Genomic DNA, 16478 nt, shown 5'->3' with positions numbered 1-16478 from the left:
CTTAGCATGAAGATTTTTTATGTCTTCAACTAAGGACTGTGAATGTGTCATTTCCGCGTCCAACAGGTCATCGCTTTTGCCTAACAGTTTTTGAGTATGTTCCATAGCCTTTTGTTGTTCAGTAGCAACTTTAGCAAGTGTTTTGTAACAGGGTTTGGATTCACAATCAGAGTCATCTTCACTTGATGTTTGAAAGTAAGCATCACGTGATTTTACCTTGGCACCACGTGCCATGAAGCAGTAGGTGGGAGCAGGATCATCCATGTCATCAGCTTCAGCGTTGGTGTGTAAGTCATTGTCTTCAGTGTTGAAGATGGACTTGGCAACATAGGCTATGGCTAGAGCCAGACTTGCAACGCCAGGGTCGGACTCTTCTTCACACTCCACCTCCGCCTCCTCAGAAGCAGACTCCTGCTCTCAATCCATTTCCTTGCCAACAAAAGCACGAGCCTTGCCGGATGAGCTCTTCTTATGTGATGAAGACCTTGATGAGGGCTTGGAAGAAGACTTTGAAGATTTCTTCTTCTTCTTGTCATCAGAATCATATTCCTTGCTCTTCTTCTTCTTCTTCTCATCATTGTCCCACTGTGGACACTCGGAGATATAGTGTCCAGGTTTCTTGCACTTGTGACATGTTCTATTCTTGTTGTCATGAGTGGAAGCTTCATCATTTCTTGAGCTAGATCGTGAAGACTTTCTGAAGCCCTTCTTCTTGGTGAACTTCTGGAACTTCTTCACAAGCATGGCAAGTTCCTTTCCAATGTCTTCGGGATCATCAGAACTGCAGTCAGATTCTTCTTCAGATGAGGAAACAAATTTTGCCTTCAAGGCGCGAGTTCGGCCATAATTGGGACCATAGATATCTCTTTTCTCAGAAAGCTGGAACTCATGTGTGTTGAGCCTCTCAAGTATATCAGACGGATTGAGTGTCTTGAAGTCAGGGCGTTCTTGTATCATGAGGGCAAGGGTGTCAAAGGAGCTGTCAAGTGATCTCAGTAGTGTCTTGATGATTTCATGCTTGGTAATCTCAGTGGCGCCAAGAGCCTGAAGCACATTTGTGATGTTGGTGAGGCGATCAAACGTGAGCTGGGCATTTTCATTGTCATTTCTCTTGAAGCGGTTGAAGAGGTTGCGAAGAACACTGATCCTTTGGTCTCTCTGTGTAGAGACGCCTTCGTTGACCTTGGATAGCCAGTCCCAGACTAGCTTTGAAGTTTCCAGAGCACTCACACGGCCATATTGTCCTTTGGTCAGATGACCACAGATGATGTTCTTTGCAGTGGAGTCCAGTTGAATGAACTTCTTGACATCAATAGGGGTGACACCTTCATCAGTTTTGGGAACACCGTTCTTGACGACATACCAGAGGTCGACATCAATGGCTTCAAGATCATGCGCATCTTATTCTTCCAGTAGGGATATTCAGTTCCATCGAACACGGGACAAGCAGCGGAGACTTTGATTATCCCTGCAGTCGACATAGCTAAACTCCATGTGGTTAAACCGAATCACACAGAACAAGGGAGTACCTTGCTCTGATACCAATTGAAAGTGCTAGTTATCGACTAGAGGGGGGTGGTGAAAAGGAAATTTTTATCAAAGTCTTCAAAACGTGGAAGTTTTGAAGACAAGCAATAGAAATGACATAATTGATATGCAGCGGAAGATAAACTACAACAAGCAAACCATAGTCAAGTATGCAATAACGTGAAAGTACAAAGACTAATGGCAGCTTGGTAGTAAGGATCAGGATGGAAGATAGTATGAAGCCAATCAACGATAGTAGTCAAGCAATGAAGTCAAACAGGTATGACAAATGGGCAATGACTTTACGAAGACAAACTTAAAGTAAAGGGAGTTAGAGGATAGAACCAGTCACTTGTTGAAGACACAGGATTTGTTGGACCAGTTCCAGTTGCTGTGACAACTGTACATCTGGTTAGGGAGGCTCAGATTCAACTCAGAAGACCGCGTCTTCACCTTATTCCCCTTGAGCTAAGGACACACAGTCCTCGCCCAATCACTCTGGTAAGTCTTCAAGGTAGACTTCCGAACCTTCACAGACTTCGTTCACCGGCGATCCACAATGACTCTTGGATGCTCAAAACGCGACGCCTAACCGGCTGGAGGATACACAGTCCTCAAGTGTAATAAGTCTTTAGGTCACTCAGACAGAAAGACTTCAGTGATGCCTAACACTCTTTGGCTCTGGGTGTTTGGGCTTTGTCCTCGCAAGGATTTCTCTCTCTCAAAGGCTTCGAGGTGGGTTGCTCTCAAACGACAAAAGCCGTAAACTAACTCTGAGCAGCCACCAATTTATGGTGTAGGGGTGGGCTATTTATAGCCACAAGGCAACCCGACCTGGTATGTCTGAAATGACCCTGGGTCACTAAGGAACTGACACGTGTTCCAACGGTCAGATTTCAAACACACACGGCAACTTTACTTGGGCTACAAGCAAAGCTAACTCATCCAGCTCTGGATAAGATTTGCTCTCATTGTCTTCGCTCAAAGACATAGGATTTGGGTTGAGCATCACTTCAGTCACTCTGACTTTGTTCACTTGGACCCCACTTAACAGTACGGTGGTTCCTATGACTCAACAAAGAAGAAAAGGAAACAACAAATCAACACAGTCTTCGCGCTCCATAGTCTTCACTCAATGTCTTCTCATGTCATAGTCTTCAATATGAATATCTTCACATACCACCATTGTCGTCAATGTCTTCATACATTTTTAGCGGTCATCTCCGGTAGGTAAACCGAATCAACGAGGGACACTGCCTGCGTTATCCTACAATTCTCATAAACGCATTAGTCCCTCAACCAACTTTGTCATCAATACTCTAAAACCAACTAGGGGTGGCACTAGATGCACTTACAATGACCAGGTAGGATTAGCCGCAAACTATTCCCAACAAGATTGTAGGCTAGACAGCCTGGTGGATGGTATAGAAGAAGAATTTTGCCAGTCTAAGTGACTGTGTACTTCAATTGACATATTTTGTCCCTAGCCGGATTGTAAATCATTTGTCATGGCGGACCTTTTCGCTTCAACCTCCGGACCCGGCAGTCTGAAGTGTATCCGAATACCCGCTCAGTTATGTAAATCAGGGTACATGTGGATACCAGGCGTAGGGGTTATAAGTGCTTGAACAGACAAGTAACCAACTAGTTATGTTACATTACATGGATAGTAAGAAACATCTTCCAGGGAGAATAGTTCCGTTAAGGGTTCCTTTCCCTGGGTATGCATGCATTAATGTGCATGTCCGAACTGCAAACAGAGACGCGGGATGGAAAACATCTGGGGGTTTATATTGTAATAGGTAAGAAACATCTTTAGTTCACCGACCGGATATTCCCTTAAGAACGCTAGCTTTCGGCTTCACCCAGTCTGAGGTAAACGTCCGGCGGACCCGGCAGTAACAATCGCAGACCTCCGTCCCGCCGTCCTGCTGGTCCTGGTCTTGTTGCATCGATATGCAAACCTTTGCCTGATGCCTCGGTACTCCGCGCCTGCGCTTGCCCCCCTTTGCACCAAAGAGGAAAGAGGACACTGCGCGGGCTAGCGCCCGCCTGGTCTTGATCGTCATGGCTTGCATCATGGGAACCTCGCGAGGTACCCCTTGCCTTGACCCCTCCACCTCCTTGCGAGCCTGCCTGGCGAGGCCACTCCTGAGGAGGCATTGTGTCGTCCGCCGCGCAAGGCTTGGCCCCTCATGAGGGTCTTGAGTGTTGGTTGATGAAGGCGGGCCATACTGGGCCACCGATTGAGCCACGCCGCAGGCCGCAGGCAGGCAAGTCTGGGGACCCCCATTCCCAGAACGCCGACAGTAGCCCCCGGGCCCAAGGCGCGCTCGGACTTGGCTTAGCAGCAAAGCCAAAGGGCAAGTGCGGAGCACCGCAGGCCCCAACAGCGTGCGGCCTTGGTCGATGCATGGCAACTGATTGGACGTGGGCGTCTCCGCTTCCCCACCCTGCCCCAATATCCGCCTGGCTAGGCGGCCATAGCACTCTACACAGTTATTTCCTCCTTGCTGGCAGCGTGCTTCCTATTCCCCCTTCTTCCTCGAGTCTCTGCTCCCGCTTCCAATCTGACTTGAGCTCTGCCCCCTCCATTGCCATGGCGCCAACTAGCAAGGAGAAGGGGAAGAAGCATTTGTCCTCAACCAATCCATCCCCAGCAATCGAGCACGCCGTCGGCCGGTCGCTGGTGCTCAATCTGGAGGCCATGGGCAAGGTCTGCCCTGCGCTCGCCTCTAGCTTCAACGAGTGCGGAAAGACAATGGCTTGGCCTGCATCCCACGCCTCCATTGACAGGACAGTCACCGAGGTTCGGTTATTCGTCGATGCCCTGTGGGCTGGCCTGGTTCCCCCTTTCTCTACCTTCTTCAATGCAGTGCTTTCCCATTATCAGATCCATATGATGCATCTTGATCCCCAATCTGTTACCCTTCTCGCCGTCTTCGCCATTGTTTGTGAAGCCATGGTGGGCATTGCTCCTTCCGTCGCCCTCTTGCGCCACTTCTTCTTGCTGCGCCTGACCGACCCCTCGCAGTGCTCAGGGTGCGTGAGCTTCCAGGCCATGGCAGAGACGGCCGCCTCGGGGATTGATTTTGACCTCCCGCCATCCTCGAGCGGGTTCCGGACGTGGTGGTTGTATGTGGATGTCGGAGTGCTTAGCCCTCTGCTCTCGCCTCCGCCGTTGACTGTTGTCCCCAATCCCGGCTGGGGCCATGAGAGACTCGTGAGCCCCTGGCTCTCCTTCATCTGGTTCCGACTGAACAGGTTGAGAGATCTCAGCGTGACTGTGCCCCTGGTGGTGAAGGATTTCCTCCAGTGTCACATTGCTCCCCTCCAGTGCCATTCCATACCGATGTGGGCCCTGACCGGTGACCGGGACCACATGAGGCTTCAGGAGACAGAGCTCGCACCCGAAGCGCTGAGGACGGTGCTTGAGGTCTTGACTGGCGACCCCTCGCCAGCCGATATGCCGCAGGAAGGGAGCCTCTTGTATCTCTGCTCGAATAGGGTCGAGTTCGTGGGACAGATGCCTTCCTTTGACGAGTGGGGGCTGCGCCCGGTTGGCCTTATGGGTCCTCGCGAGAATCCTGTCACCATGGCTCCCCTCCTCGCCGCTAGCACCGACCTTCCCCCAAGAGTGGATGCAGGGGGGCGAGCATCGGTTGAGGCTGGGGGCTCGGGTGTCGAGGCACCAACGCCGCACGGGGTTCCCGAAGCTTCATCCTCTGGAGCTCGTGAGGCTCGCTCTAGGACGGTCGTTGAGGGGGAGATGCAGCCCGCGGCTACCGAGGCTAGGGCTCCTGAGGCCTCGGCTAGCCATCGGGAGGTGGTGCCCGATTGCTCTTCCCAGCTTGGCGCTCCTAAGGTTGACCGCATGGGTGCTTCTCCATCCGCGCCACGCGCTGGTCCTCACGTCCAGCGCCTAGATCGGTTCCGCATGGACTTCGCTGCACTCGTAAGAGGAAGGAGTCTTCGAGCTGCAGTGGTCGCACCTTCCAGCCATTGAAGCACAGAAAGTACATTGCCATAGACGAGTAAGTGTCTTACCCTTGTAATTCCCCAATTGTTGCTTCCCTTCCTGACCACGGCTCTTCAGGATTCCTCCTGCCAAGCCCGCGGAGTCCCCCAAGAAGCAACCTCCTCCGACCTTGCCTTCATCGCTGGCCTTGAGCATCCTGAGCCTGCGTGCCGCCCCTGCCGCGAGGTCAATCGGAGGAGTAAGAATGCCTGCAAGGTGTCTTGAACCTGTGCCCTTGCCACCTTTGCTTTGCAACCCTTCCTGAAGAGCAGTCAGCCTGCCCAAGGCTCCTCCCCTGGTCGTGGACGGCGAATGGTTGGCGTCAATCCTTGGCTCCTCTTCAGGGGATGAGCCTGGGACGGTCCGGGTCCCCTGCGAGGCCCGGCCAGCGATCGTGGGGGCGCCAGCCCCCGGTCCCCTGCCGAGAGGGGGAAAACTGCTTCAGGGCCCGCCAATAGCGCCAGCGACAAAGGACGACATCAGCAGCATGCTCAAGCTTGCGCGTGAATGAAGCGTCGTCCACCACGGGTTCCTCCAGAAGGCGATGGACGCGATGGGCCAGCTCGATGGAGAGCTTGCTGATGTGGACGCGCGCCTTGAAGCTGAGGGCCTATGGCTGATTGAGGAGCGACGCAAGCTGAAGGTGGCCATCAACCTCGCGCGCCACCAGCGCGAGCTTGACAACACAAAAGTCGAGGCATCCCTTGCGGCCCCGTGAGAGGCCTACTCATGGGCTCTGGAGGAGGCACGGGAAGCAGATTATCGTCGCGAGATTAGAGAAGCGCGCGTGGGAGCTCCAAGCCTGGAGCGCCTCCCTGGAGCAGCAAGTCGAGCTACGTCAGGCCGCCCTTGCATCACTGAAGGGGATGCTTGTCGAGGAGGAGGAGCTCCGCGGGCATGAGGAAGCGCTGACGCTGGAGGCCGCCGAGCGCAATCTTGATCTTGAGTGGTTGGAGACGAGGGAGCGCCAGGTTACCCAGGCGGAGGACGATGTTGGCGCGCGCGAGGCTCGAGTCCAGGAAGAGGTCGACTGCCGCGTGGCGGAGGCTCGTGCAGATCTTGTGAGCAGGTATGACCTGAAGCTGAAGTTGGTTGACACCGAGGCTGCAGGCAGGATTGCCGCCCTTAGGTCCAAGCTGACTAAAGTGGAGCGGCGCGTGGAAGCTGCCGCAGTCACCTTGGTCTCGGCGCAGGCCAAGCTGACCTCCGCCCGCGCCGAGCTGCTTCTTCTTCAACAACGGGTTGATGACGCCGAGTCCATTGCGCAGCAGAACAAAGAGGAAATGCTTCAACGTCAGACGCTGGAGCACATACATGGCCCCATGCTCCAGGAACTCAGGAATAGGGCCAACGCGGCCCTGGGCAATATCTGGTGATGAGGACGCCCTGCATCCTCACGTGACCAACTATGATAGTCATCTCCGCTTCTTCACTGATGTGGTGACGTGCCTGGAGAACCGCTCTGAGAGAGCTCGCCAAATTGTCGAGGAGAGAAGCTGCAGCCTGCTTGGGCGTGCATTTTCCCGCGTCTTCAGCCATCTTGAGAACACGGATCCCCACTTCAACTTCGACGCCGTCATCGCCCCGGTGCCCGAGGCCATCAGGGGCGACCTGGCGCGATGGGTAGAGGACAATGTGGATGCGCTTGTTAGGGCCTTTGCTTCCGACAATGACGGGGTGGTAGTTGTGGCGGATGGCGGCAATGTGGTTAATGGTGGTGACGGTGGCGCCAATGATGGTGATGGTGATGCTAGTGACAACGACAGCGGCGCCAGCGATGCTTCCGGAGGCGACCAGGAGGACGCGGTAAGCGATATGTCTGACTGATCCCATGTTCCTCCGCTTGTTTATCCTGCATACAAAAGCTCGGGCGTGGCCCCAAAGGTTGTAAGAGACTTTTGGGAGGGGAAGCCCCTCATGTAAAAAGATTGCCGCCCATATGCTTTTAGGAATGATACTAAACATGTGCCTTCATGATCCTACGGGCCCTAGGGAGAGCTTGTTTCTGTAGTTTACCGTAGCCAGGACGGGTCCCGAACCAGCTTGTGAGGTCATGAGCTCCCGAGGATCCCCTGAGGGACCTGCCGGCTCGGTCGAGAGGGCCTCACGAGAGCAAGTGCCGGCTGGACTATGGCATGTGCACCACGTATATGCGCTTTGCCCAGCCCCGCCCGCGAGGGGCTCGCGAGGGGGAGGCAGCCGGTGCGAACTCCAAATTGGGCGGAAACCAGAACACAAGAAATCACACGAACGAGAAAAGACACCCCCCCACACACACACAAATGTAAATTCAACTTCAACTTAAATCTGAAGCAAGGAAGCTCGATCACAGAAAGGGAGGCAAAAAAAGCAAAAGGCCGCGTCCGGCGCCTAGTCTAGTCTTCGATGTCTTCTCACCAGCGTGGAGCTAAGTGCTGCCACTGGGCGTGGGAGGGAGCCCCCAAGGCCCAAGGGCGGCTCTCCGGAGACTCCGGGGCGTGTACAACCCCACTCATTATTACGTGAGAGTGTCACGGGCGGCGAGCTTCACAGGCATTGGGCCTTCTTCACAGACACCGGTCCTTGCTTCATATCGCCAGACGAGGGCCCCGCCTTGCGCCACCCTCGACCACCATTGACGGCGGCCGGAGACCAAGGACGACGCCAATGGGGCAAGGGGGACGCCAGCGGCACCCTCGGCGACCACGGGTCCTCTGCAGGGGGTAGGCTTTGCAGCACCTCCCCGGCAGAGGGCCTACCTCTGAGGGACGCCTTGCTCCGTGCGCCGTGGGGAGGGGCCTGGCTCCCGGCCCCTCTCCTGCAGCCCCCAGTGGGCTCCTCCTGGCAGAAGGGAGGCTGCCGAGCTGGGGCAGCCGTCCGCTGCTGTGACCTGAACCTCCTGCGACCCATGGTTAGCATAAGCTTGCTCCTGAGGAATAAGCGGTACCCAGTAGCCGCTGCTGCCGGCTCGGTTGGTGAGGCTTCCTTGAGGCTCCTGAAAAGGCTCGGCTTCTGGCGTCTCTTCCTCCCAGCCTGACCCAAGGAACGAGCCAGGGTCGTCTTCCAGCGTGTACTCCTGATCCACCATGCGGGGCACATAAGCCTCTGAGGCCGCCGCCTCGAAGACTTCGCCGTAGTGCCCCATGCTCCATGTGGCCTGGCCCAATACGCCGTCTTGAGGATGGTGGGTCAGCGGCCCGCCCGAGCCGTAGGCGGTGATGCGCATGCCCTCGTTCATCGGAGGTGGTGCTGGTGCAGCCTGACGTCCGGTGCCGATGGTTGATCTGGGGTCGACGATGCATTGGGGCGTGCCTGAGGGTGCGCGGGCGCTAAGAGGCCCGTCACATGATCCGACCGAGGCCCGGGGTGGAAGCTGGAAGCAGAAGGGTGGTGCCCCCAAGGCCGTGGCATCCAGGAGCTTGGCAACACGCTCCAGAAGCGCGTCCCGACCACTCTCGATCAATCTACATCGCAACAGCTCCCGAGACACGGGAGTGCGGCCCTCATGTTTTCTTGCTCCCGTCGAGTGTGCGGTGTCGTGGCCGCGGCATGACTTGAGGCCCTTGCAGCTGCCCGCACCTGTCGTGGAGTAAGGGTGGGCGGCGCGAGACCACACTGCCCTCGCCCGGCACCATTCTGTGGTGCGTGGGTTGCCTGAGGCGCAGGGTTGAGGTCAGCTTGGGCAGGCGGCGCGGCACGGGCTGGCCATGCCGCCTAGCGGTCGGTGTTGATCGCCGGGTCGCTGGACAAGGATGCAACAAAGCAGTGGAACACAGTCGACGGAAGGGAGACTCCGGTGCACCCCTACCTGGCGCGCCAAATGACGGATATCGGGTTCCGGAAAAACCCTTAAGGTTCGAACACTGGGGTGCGCACGAAGATCTCCTCCTACCGAATCTCGCTCTCAGCCTCGCCGTGATCCCTAAGCTAGATCAATGAAAAACACAAGAGACACGAGATTTATACAGGTTCGGGCCACCGTTGTGGTGTAATACCCTACTCCTGTGTGTGGTGGTGGATTGCCTCTTGGGCTGATGATGAATAGTATAGAGGAAGAACAGCCTCGCGAGGAGAGGTGTTCTTGGCTAGTGTGGTGCTAAAAGCACAAGTGCTCCCTAGGTGGTTTTGGTAATTAATAACAACATATCTCTTGTTGGACTAACACTTTTATCTAGTATGTTTCAGATAAGTTCAACAATGGAGTGGCATGGACTAAAGGATGTGGGAACTCCTTCAAGATGCTAAGGACAAAGGATTGGCTAAAGCTTCAAGCTCGAGACTCTTCATTTTACATTTTAGTGACCCAAGATCACATTGAGTCTATAGGAAAAGCCAATACTATCAAGAAGGGATGAGGTGTTGCTTAATGAGTTTCTTGCTCCACAGTGCTTAGTGATATGCTCCAAAACCCTCAACTACTTTCCCACTTCCACACATATGACCTAAACCTAAAGCCAAAATCGGTCACACCGATTCTTTCTATCCGGCGCCACCGAGTTCAAATGTCATAGCCACTGCCACAAACCCTAGGCAAATCGGTCTCACCGATAGGGATCTCGGTCTCACCGAGATGGGATTGTAATCTCTCTGTGTATGTCCATTATCAAAATCGGTCTCATCGAGTTTGTTTAATCAGTACTACCGAGATTACAATGCAAACTCTCTGGTTAACTTATTACCAAGATCGGTCTCACCGAGTTTGAGTAATCGGTCCCACCGAGTTTGCCTGACCAACTCTCTGGTTAGCTAATTACCAAAATCGGTCTCACCGAGTTTGTGTAATCGGTCTCACCGAGATTACGTTAAGCCATAACCCTAACCATATCGGTCCTACCGAGTTGCATTTCGGTCCCACCGAAAATCCTAACGGTCACTAGGTTTACTAAATCGGTCTGACCGAGTTTGTTGATTCGGTCCCACCAAGATTGGTAAATTGTGTGTAATGGTTAGATTTTGTGTGGAGGCTATATATACCCCTCCACCTCCTCTTCATTCGTGGAGAGAGCCATCAGAATGAATCTACACTTCCGGTATCCTATTTCTGAGAGAGAACTACCTACTCATGTGTTGAGGCCAAGATATTCCATTCCTACCATATGAATCTTGATCTCTAGCCTTCCCCAAGTTGCTTTCCACTCAAATATTCTTTCCATCAGATCCAAATCCTATGAGAGAGAGTTGAGTGTTGGGGAGACTATCATTTGAAGCACAAGAGCAAGGAGTTCATCATCAATGCACCATTTGTTACTTCTTGGAGAGTGGTGTCTCCTAGATTGGCTAGATGTCACTTGGGAGCCTCCGACAAGATTGTGGAGTTGAACCAAGGAGTTTGTAAGGGCAAGGAGATCGCCTACTTTGTGAAGATCTACCGCTAGTGAGGCAAGTCCTTCGTGGGCGACGGCCATGGTGGGATAGACAAGGTTGCTTCTTCGTGGACCATTCTTGGGTGGAGCCCTCCGTGGACTCGCGCAACCGTTACCCTTCGTGGGTTGAAGTCTCCATCAACGTGGATGTACGATAGCACCACCTATCGGAACCACGCCAAAAACATCTGTGTCTCCAATTGCGTTTGAATCCTCCAAAACCCTTCCCTTTACATTCTTGCATGCTTTACTTTCCACTGCTCATATACTCTTTGAATGCTTGCTTGCTATATGTTGTGAATGTTAAATTTGTGCCTAAACTCCACTTAAACTTAAAGAAGTTAAAAACTGCAACTTTGGTACTTCGTGTCTAATCACCCCCCTCTAGACACATCTTCTCAAGGTCCTACAAGTGGTATAAAAGCATTGGTCTCCATTGCCTTGGTTTAATCACCATTGGAGGAAGATGGATGAGTCTACTTTGGGGAGTCTTAGACATAGAGTGCCTATTCTTGATGGAGAGTACTTTCATGAGTGGAAAAATGAGATGCTTGTAATTTTCAATCAATATAATTTGAACAAGTACATTGCTAGTCCTTGTGCACCTTATGTTGATCCTATGCATCCTACCCTTGATGAGTCTATTTACATGATTAGGAATGTTAGAACTATTAATCTTATCACTAGAGGCTTGCCTAGAAACTTGGTTGGAAAACTGCCTACTCTTGAGTGTGCCTACACTATATGGAAATTTCTTGAGGAACGATTTCCTGATTATTCTTTGAAAAATCTTGATGAAATTCTTCATAAGTCCATTGCTTTGAGTAAGATGAATACTAGTGATCCTATGTTTGGTGATCATCTATTTGAACTTACAAATCTTATGCGTGCCAAAGGAAATGTAGGAATTATTAGCGATATCATTTCCGAAGCTACTAGAATTCATAGAGGAGATTATTGTCAAACTCATACTAATGAATCACTCTCACTAGGAATTGATCCACCACATGACGATGTTGAACATGGATACTATGATGAGGATGATGATGATGACTTTGATCTTGATGATGCAATGAGACACTTTGGTCTTATGGCAAATCTTCGGGGATATATGGCAGGAGGAAAGGAATGGGTTCTTGATAGTGGATGTACCGATCACATGACCGGAGATAAAGACATGTTTCGCGAGCTTGCTGAAAATGATAGTCCTCGAAAGTATGTCACTTTCGGTGACAACTCAAAGGGTAAGGTGGTTGGCCTCGGTAAGGTGGCCATCTCACATGATAGCTCCATACAAAATGTTATGCTTGTTGAATCTCTTGGCTACAACTTACTTTCAGTATCTAGACTTGCTGATTTCGGTTTCAGTGTCCTATTTACTGAAGTAGATTGCCAAGTGTTTCGTCGAGACAATCATAAAATGGTCTTTACCGGTATATGTAGAGGTGATCTATACATTGTTGATTTCACTAAAAAGGCTCAACCTAAAACTTGCTTCATTGCTAAATCCTCAAAAGGTTGGTTATGGCATAGACAACTAGGTCACGTTGGCATGAGAAACCTTGACAAGCTTATTAAAGGAAATCATATCCTTGGTGTTAACGATGTCATATTTGATAAGGATAGACTCTGCAGTGCTTGTCAAGCAGGTAAACAGGTTGGAGGAAGGCATCCCGTGAAGAACATCATGACCACAAGGAGGCCACTCGAGCTAATTCACATGGATCTTTTTGGTCCCAACTCTTACAAGAGTCTCGGTGGAAATTCTTTTGGTCTTGTTATAGTTGATGATTTTTCAAGATTTATGTGGGTGTTCTTTCTCGATGATAAATTGCAGGTCCAAAAGATCTTCAAAAACTTTGCTAGGAAGGCCCAAAATCAATTTGAAGTGAAGATCAAGAAGGTTCACAACGACAACGGAACGGAGTTCAAGAACGCAAACGTGGACACCTTTCTTGACGAAGAAGGGATTTCACACGAGTTCTCGGCTACATACACACCTCAACAAAATGGAGTTGTTGAGAGGAAGAATCGTATGCTCATCGAAATGGCGAGAACGATGCTTGATGAGTACAAGACACCGAAGCACTTTTGGGCAGAAGCGGTTGAGACAGCTTGTCATGCAACAAATCACTTGTATCTTCACAAGCTACTCGGCAATACGGCATACGAGCTCCTCACCGGTAACAAACCCCAAGTTGGATACTTTCGAGTATTCGGCTCAAAGTGCTACATTCTTGATAAGCATCGTCGTTCTAAGTTTGCTCCTAAGTCTCATGAAGGTTTCCTACTAGGTTATGGCTCAAACTCTCACACTTATCGTGTCTACAACAATTTCACTCGAAAGGTTGAAGAGACAGTAGATGTGAAGTTTGATGAATCTAACAGCTCGCAAGTAGAGCAATTGCCAATTGATGTAGGAGACAAAGATCCTTCGGAAGCAATCCAAGACTTATCTATTGGCAAGGTCCGTCCAACAGAGGTGAAGGAGAGTACATCGTCCGTCCAAGTGGAAGCTTCTACATCACAACAAGGTGAACCAAGAATTGATATGGAAGCATCCACAAGTGGGACACACCAAGATTAAGAAAACAAGGAAGTGCATCAAGATGAACATCAACAACCTCCTTCTCCACCACGACAAGAGTACGACAACGCCAACAATGAAGAAGGCCAAGAATAAGAACAAGATGAAGAAGAAGTTCAACCAAGATCCAAGCAAAAGCTTTCACAAGTTCGAGCAAGAATTGCTAAAGACCATCCCGTCGAGCAAATCTACAATGATATTCAAACCGGGAGAATCACTCGCTCTAAAACTCGTTTAGCTAACTTTTGTGAAAACTACTCTTTCATCTCTAGCATTGAACCTATGAAGGTCGAAGAAGCATTGGAAGATCCGGATTGGATAAATGCTATGCATGAAGAGCTACACAACTTTGAGAGGAACCAAGTTTGGACATTGGTTGAGAAGCCCGACAACAACCACAACATCATCGGTACCAAATGGGTGTTTCGTAACAAGCAAGATGAAGATGGACAAGTGGTTCGCAACAAAGCACGTCTCGTCGCCCAAGGCTACACACAAGTCGAAGGTTGAGAGGAGAATTGAACATCATTGATGCTTCAAACTTGGAGTAGAAACTCTATTAGATACATGCAAGACATGAGCTTATGACTAATCCTTGATATTTCTCTTATGATGAACATCTTATATCTTGGACATATTTGCATCTTGCATGTTATCAAACCCATGTAGGTACTTGGTTGGATCAAATTCCATGAGATTGTAACCTACTCACATCTTGAGCAATCTCTACATCACCAAGTCTCTATACAAAGGTGGTTGAAGACAAGGAAGCACGAAACCATTCAAACATATCCTTTGACAAATTCCATGTTGAGCTTCATGATTGTCTTTTTTGGATACACAAGTGCTCTTCCTTGCAAGAACTAACCCATGTAGGTAGATGGACTCAAATTTCAAGCGGTGCTCCCAACTCTTGGCTACATCAACCTAGAGAAACCCACACAAGTTCAACTACATGATCAACACCACCAACCAAGGTATGTTATTCCATCTTAGAGAAGCTTTACTCCGAGTCATGAGCTAAAGCAACTCGACAAGATGTGAATACATCAAGATGCTTAAACGAAAAATGGTAATCCCATTTTGAGCTTAAATGATGAGTATGACCTATGATCAAGTGATCTCACTTGAGTCCTAAGTCAATATACTCTAACATAGGTGACTTTGTCGCCGACCATCTCTAGATGAAGTTCTCTTGTGTTCTTTTCTGTGTTTTTGCATCTGTCTCATGCATATTTGTTTTCTTTTTTTAACACAAAAAAAACTTCATCTAGATTTCTTTCTTTTCTGTTTATTCAGCATTTTCTACATCCAACTCATTGCATATCATTTAGTAAATTCCTTGCAAATCTCTATGAGATCCTACTAGACTAGTGAGCTGAGGTGACAAGTGTTTTCTCTGCAATGAACTCGGTTCCACCGATTAGTTATTTTCGGTCCAACCGAATTCTTTCGGTACAACCGAAGCATACCACTCGGTGCCACCGATTTCCCACAGGAAAAATAGTTTGCCACTAATTCTGTGTTTCTTCTGATCCAGCTCCACTCAATGAATCTTGTCCTCTACAAGCATCACAATTTTATCTAGTGCTTTGTGTTGTGACTCCAGGACCGAACCCATTCACAACAAATTCTAGAAAACCCTTCTTGGAAATTGATGTCAAAGGGGGAGAGAGAGATCACATCCAAGCTCATCTCTTCCAAAGGGAGAGAGAATATCACTTCCACAGGGGGAGAGAAAGAGATCTCCAGGGGGAGAGAATACTCAAGTAGAAAGTATTTCTCAAGGATCCTAGATGCTCGGTGTTCAAGAGGAGAGATTTCACATGTCTTATTGAGGGGAAAAGACATGTTCATATATGCTTATTTACATTAGCTTGCATTAGCTCTGTTCATTTATATCTTTTAGCTCTGATTTTCTGTTCCCTATCTTCTCCCAGTATCACATGCTAGATTCAGGGGGAGCAAGACATCTAAGGGAAAGAAATCATTTAAATTCATTGCATATCTTTACTCTTGGGGACATGACTAATCCAATGTGGTACTTAGTACTCACTCTCTACATGTCATCGCAGTCTTGGTATTCTTGTGGTTTCTTCTGTTTGCTATGGCTAGTAGATGTACATGTGTTATCTAACCTTGTTTACGCAGGTTCATTCCATCCTAAGCCAACTCAAGACTACAAGGTAAGTATATGCATCACAATCATGTGTATGAGGAATTCTTGTTGATGTACATACTGTTTGCAAGAAGGACTCATGAGCATGAAGATATTTTCTTTAATATTCTTTGCTCTGATGCATATGGCCAAGATACATGTAACTCATTGCCTACTCTATCATGGTTATGCTCTCACATGCTTCTATATTCCATATTCACATGTCTGCATACATGTAGGGGGAGCCTATGCTTGTTACATGTCTTTCCAAAGCTTTACTTGCTATTCTTTATATCCTTATCTAAAGCTTTGATGTATGTTGTCATCAATTACCAAAAAGGGGGAGATTGAAAGCACAAGTGCTCCCTAGGTGGTTTTGGTAATTAATGACAACATATCTCTTGTTGGACTAACACTTTTATCTAGTATGTTTCAGATAAGTTCAGCAATGGAGTGGCATGGACTAAAGGATGTGGGAACTCCTTCAAGATGCTAACGACAAAGGATTGGCTAAAGCTTCAAGCTCAAGACTCTTCATTTTACATTTTAGTGATCCAAGATCACATTGAGTCTATAGGAAAAGCCAATACTATCAAGAAGGGATGAGGTGCTGCTTAATGAGTTTCTTGCTCCACAGTGCTTAGTGATATGCTCCAAAACCCTCAACTACTTTCCCACTTCCACACATATGACCTAAACCTAAAGCCAAAATCGGTCACACTGATTCTTTCTATCCGGCGCCACCGAGTTCAAATGTCATAGCCACTGCCACAAACCCTAGGCAAATCAGTCTCACCGATAGGGATCTCGGTCTCACCGAGAAGGGATTGTAATCTCTCTGTGTAT

The sequence above is a fragment of the Triticum aestivum genome, chromosome 4B (assembly GCF_018294505.1).
Source record: "Triticum aestivum cultivar Chinese Spring chromosome 4B, IWGSC CS RefSeq v2.1, whole genome shotgun sequence".
In the NCBI taxonomy this organism is placed as follows: Eukaryota; Viridiplantae; Streptophyta; class Magnoliopsida; order Poales; family Poaceae; genus Triticum; species Triticum aestivum.
This window is presented reverse-complemented; position numbering follows the sequence as displayed.